This window comes from Grammomys surdaster, unplaced genomic scaffold (assembly GCF_004785775.1).
Source record: "Grammomys surdaster isolate TR1022 unplaced genomic scaffold, NIH_TR_1.0 125861, whole genome shotgun sequence".
NCBI lineage: Eukaryota > Metazoa > Chordata > Mammalia > Rodentia > Muridae > Grammomys > Grammomys surdaster.
The window spans coordinates 2,422,167-2,427,965 of NW_021620687.1; the positions used below are offsets into that span (position 1 = coordinate 2,422,167).

The window sequence follows — 5,799 nt, forward strand, 5'->3', positions numbered from 1 at the left end:
TTCGAGACAGGGTTTCTCTGTATAGCCCTGGCTGTCCTGGAACTCACTCTGTAGACCAGGCTGGCCTCAAACTCAGAAATCAGCCTGCCTCTGCCTCCCAAGTGCTGGGATAAAAGGCGTGTGCCACCACCACCCGGCACAACTTTTTCTTTTTTTTTTAATAATAAAAATTATTGTAAAGACTCTTCAAGACAAGTTGCAATTAGCCTGTTCACAGAATCTCAACTTACTACCAATAAACATTAAATTCCAACTTACCCATAAAAATGTTCTGTGGAGTCATCTATGACAACTAAGGAGCCCAGGGCTGAGTGCCTGTCCCAGGCAGCAAGAAAACAGCCTCTTGAATGCTGTTTTTCCGCTGTTGGGAATTTAGACAGCCCAGCAAAGACCACAGTCCTATGGATACAAACTTAGTAAGGTGAAACACTGACTTGGGGAACAATTTACTTCAATGCTGGAGAAATGGCTACACAACGAAGAAAAAGCCAGAAGATGAGTGATGGAGTTATCAACAAATACACGCTAACTGCAGTCACTGTCTGAGATATTAAGAGTTGGAATGGCAGGGCAGTGGTGGTGTACACCTTTAATACCAGCACTCAGTGGCAGAGGCAGGTGCATCTCTGAATCTGAGGCAAGCCTGATTTACAGATCAAGTTCCAGGACAGCAAGGACTACACAAAGAAACCCCTTCTTGACAAACTAAAACAAACAAACAAAAAACCTAAATAAATAAATAAATTGTCAGCTATGCCAGCATAGCTGACTGAGTTCCTTGGATCGGCGGAGGGCTGAGGACGAGAGAAAGAAAGACAAGGAGTCATCTGGTAAAGACCAAATGCTATATTTTCAACTGCATAGCTCCCTTTTATACTCCCCACAAAACAGGAACACAAACAGGAACAGGAATAAAAACAGGAACAAGGATCAAAATAGGAACAAGGAGACACACTTGGCAGCCTACCACCTAAGTTTGGATTTCTCCTTGAGCAGTCTTCTCAGGGAAATGCATAGAGATGGGGGATCGGGCATAACAGCACAGGTGCAGAGGATGGTGACTCACAATAAATAACTCAGGAAATGATGTCACTTTTCCAAAGTACAAAAAATGACTTTCTTGCTGCTGAGATTGTGGTGGTTGGTCTCTTGAGTCGGAAGCTGGAGTTGCCCCGGGACTCCCAATATGGCGACTTCTCTAGTTCCAACACCTACAACAGGCAGAACTGGGAGGACGCGGACTTCCCCATTCTGTGTCAGACATGTCTTGGAGAAAACCCTTATATATGAATGACCAAAGAAAAATATGGAAAAGAATGTAAAATCTGTGCCAGGCCATTCACAGTGTTTCGATGGTGCCCTGGCGTCCGGATGCGTTTCAAGAAGACAGAAGTATGCCAAACCTGCAGTAAATTGAAGAATGTTTGTCAGACCTGCCTGTTAGACTTAGAGTATGGCCTACCCATCCAGGTTCGTGATGCAGGATTGTCATTTAAAGATGACATGCCTAAATCAGATGTCAATAAAGAACATTACACCCAAAATATGGAAAGAGAAATTTTTAATTCTGATGGAACACGACAGATTGTAATGCTAGGAAAAGCTACATCCACCATTGACATGCTACTCAAACTGGCCCAGACCCACCATACTACAAAAGGAATCGGCCCCACATTTGTTCCTTCTGGGTGAAAGGAGAGTGTAAGCGAGGAGTGGAGTGTCCATACAGACATGAGAAGCCTACCAATCCAGATGACCCTCTTGCTGATCAGAACATAAAAGACCGGTACTATAGAATTAATGACCCTGTGGCTGATAAGCTTCTAAAGAGGGCTTCGACCATGCCTCGTCTTGACCCACCAGAGGATAAGACGATCACCACACTGTATGTGGGTGGTCTGGGAGACACCATTACTGAAACAGATCTCAGAAATAATTTCTACCAGTTCGGAGAGATCCGCTCAATCACTGTTGTGCAGAGGCAGCAGTGTGCCTTCATCCAGTTCGCCACCAGGCAGGCTGCTGAGGTAGCCACTGAGAAGTCATTTAAAAAGCTCATCGTGAATGGCCGAAGACTCAATGTCAAATGGGGAAAATCCCAAGCAGCCAGAGGAAAAGAAAAAGAGAAGGATGGAACCACAGACTCTGGGATCAAGCTAGAACCTGTACCAGGACTGCCTGGAGCTCTGCCCCACCTCCTGCGGCAGAAGAGGAGGCATCTGCCAACTAATTCAACCTGCCCCCAAGTGGTCCTCCAGCAGTGGCGAACACTGCCCTGCCCCCACCCCCTGGGATTGTCCCACCGCCATCCCCCAGGTTTTGGACCACACATGTTCCACCCAATGGGACCGCCCCCTCCTTTCATGAGAGCTCCAGGACCAATCCACTACCCTTCTCAGGACCCTCAGAGAATGGGAGCTCATGCTGGAAAACACAGCAGCCCCTAGCACAATACCTCCACTCAGGGACTCTGAGAAAGAAGCGGCGCTCCAAAATCCTAGAAAATGAATCCTGGGATAAGTATAATTTCCCCTGCTTTGTAGTTTCCATGGTAGCTGAATGTGTTCAGATGTGGGCAGAGAACACAGCTGTACTTCCCCACATGTCTTCAGAGGATCGGCGGGCCTAAAACAAGCTGTCATGGACATAGCTGCTTACCACTATAGCAGTACTAAGAGCCTTACGTCTGATCCCTTCCCACCCTGTGGGGAACACGCACACGGGTGAACTGGAATAACCAACGGAGTCACCATCAGTGTGTTCATTTCGTATCTTTTTGGGCGGGAGGCAAAAACTGACCTGCGGTTTAAAAAAATATTTTGACCATTTTTATGTCTATTTGGTATTTCCTTTTATATCGTCTAAAAAAAAATTAGTGCTAATCATTGTAGCGGCATAAAAGTGATTTAACTAATTTGAAGTCATACCCTCAGAGAGGGTACCTGAGATGAAATGGTTTTCAGGAACTTCCTGTGAAACACTTTGACAAACTGAAAGGAAGAGCCTTAGAGTCCATTTGACCGGAAGACTGTCTGCCTGCCTGCAGCTGGAACTGGATTGTCCAAATTACCTGTGTCTTCAGCAGCTCACTCGCTGCCTCTGGGCAGGAGCCTGTTCAGTCTTAGAGTGTTTGGATTTAACTGAACTGTAGATGGTAAGGGAAATTTGATGTTGTATTGTATTTTTTGTTTTTAATTAAAACGGGTCAATTTTCCAAATGTTCCTGGATTTCTGTTTCTTTTTACCCTTTTGTATTAAATGTGAAATAAGTAAAAGCATGTTATGAAAAAAAAAAAAGCACTCTCTTTGCTGCTTGCTGAAGACCCAAGTTAGTTCTAAGAACCCACCACCTGTACCTCTAAATTCTATACCCTCTTCTGGCCTGTGAGAGCGTGTGTGCACACACACACACACACACACACACTCAATCACACAAATACATATAATTAATAATAAAAATAGTAAATATTTAAAAACAAACAAAACTTAAGTTTTTTTTACAGTGGAACCCAAATGTTGGGCTTCCTCAGGAGCAGGTTCGGTCACAGGATGAGCTCAGCCCAGATGATGGAGCTTGAACCCTGAGGCCACAGCCCACACAGAGGGACATGTACCTGGGAACAAGGAAAACTTCCTGAAGAGCTCACTGCCCGGATGCTGCCCGGACTTCTGGCTAGGTTGGAGAGGAGGGTGGGGTATTCAAACAGATGACTGTGCTAGTCAGGGCTTGTCACTCTGGGAAAACAGGGTTTATGGGAAGGACACACATGCTTGCAGTCCCACACCAAACCGAGCAGTCAGGTGTCAGAGACGGGAGGAATGCCAGCCGCTCAGCTCCGGCCAGTCTCTTCTTTGTGTTTCTCATGTTTCTTGAAGCTAGACAGACACCAAACAGCCTTCAGATAAATCAAACAAATTTGCAGAACTAGCAGCCAAGTTTCTTGTGGTCTTTAGCCATTGTTGCTAGGCTCTCTCCCGGCTCAGGTCTCCTGGCTGTACACGCCTCCCTCCCAGCTAGGATGAGGATGACTTCAGGTCAAACTTGTCTCCATCAGCTGCTGCTGGGGAAAACTTCAGAGCCTAGTGAGGCAAACAAAGTAAGGGTAGGCAGGTGCCACCAACCTAGGGATCACGACTACGAGGCTTCAGCAGGTTTCCACAGCAGGAGACAGGCACTGCTCCCAGGAGACCCAAGTCTTTCGGGCAACTTGGCATCCAACTTCCAGAAGAGTGAAGTGACAAATACCAGCATGGAGTCTGGAACAAGAGAACAATACAAGTACCCAGTGAATAAAACTGGGGCACCATGGAAGGTGTCATTACAGGAAAAAGACCTCAGTAGCTGGATGTGGGGCACGGAGGGAGGGAGGCACAGAGAAGAATCTGAATGTACACCTCTCCTGCTAAATTCCAGAGCAGAGCTCGATGCAATAGGCAATTGTTGAAGATGGCCTGGCTGACTCATTAACTCAGCATTCTATTTAGCCAACCCAGGTCTGTGGAGTGTTTACACGAGTGGAAACTGGATAGGCGTTCACTAAGGCAGGGCTACACGACCCTCATCAAAGTCATCTCAAGCTCGTTTAAAATGCTGACCCAGGGCTCTCCAGGAAACACAAGAAAGCCTAACCTCTTAGCTAGGGTCCAGGACTCCACACAACTGTGGGGTGCAGGACATCTTGTGCTATTGGAGACGATTTCAGAATATTGGGCTCTGCCCTGACAGGGCAGTGGTCACTTTTCTCCAGTCAAACCAAATGCAGGTAACGAAGAAGACTCACTTGAAAACCTCCGGTATGATTTATCCCACTGCCCAGGAAGATGAGATGGACCGGTGAGTTATCTCACGCCCTACCTCGGGTGAGTTATCTCACACCTTTCCTCCACAGCCAACTGGTTTCCCCAGACTGTTCCTACCCCAGCCCGGTTCTGATGCAATCGCAATGCCCAGACCTCGGCCCCACCCTCTGCCCACTGTGGCTGTAATTAGGCCATCCTTTCCAGACCTGTAGCCAGAGCTCAGGCATCTCTGATCCTCACTATTCTCTCAAAGAGCCTCAAAGCTTGGTGTGGAGGGGATCACAAAATCTCCAAGAGCCATGATCTTCCCTCCCCCCTACAGGCTGACCTAAGCTGTAAAAATGCCGTCTGGCCTTAATTTCCCACATTCATTTCTTCATTGAAAAGCAACTATCTATCGATTTGACTCCCAGGAAACGTTCACTTCTCGGCAAGAGCTCTGCTTTGGCTTTTGTTACTGATGTTTGGTTTGGCCTGTTTTCACTTTAAGAGTAATTTCTAATGACATTTTCATATAAAGTTAGCAATTAAATACATGCTCACCTAGTTTTAATGATGTCACATGATAAGGAACAACAAATGGTTTAAATACATAAGTTTAAATACATCTGAGTCTTTAGCACACTCAGTCCTTTGGTATCTAAACCGGCCAGAAGGAACCTCGTAGCACTCAGAACCACAAAATGAGTGTTCATGGGACACAGTTTGAACCTCCTGACTTGTCAAAGTTCTTTTATTGTGAGCATAGCAATCAGGGAATAGAGTTTCTATTCCTCATTCTGGAAATTATGCAACTAGGAGCTTAGCACAGATCTCCAAGGACACCACAAAACTGCCTTTCTCAATGAACAAAACAGACCCAGGCTTACCAAGCTGCCTTATTGAGATTGTGAACTCACCGCTGTAACAGACAACCTCTGTACTAGCTCCTGACCCCCAAGGCCAGGGACGGTACTGAACTGGCCCAATGCCACATCTTCCTACTGTCGTGATCAACCT

At 46.2% G+C, this 5,799-nt stretch overlaps 1 pseudogene; it reads left to right on the top strand.

The window, feature by feature from the left end:
* The first annotated feature begins 1,086 nt into the window (after window positions 1-1,086).
* Window positions 1,087-2,447, top strand: LOC114640989 (annotated as a pseudogene).
* Window positions 2,448-5,799: the final 3,352 nt, after the last annotated feature.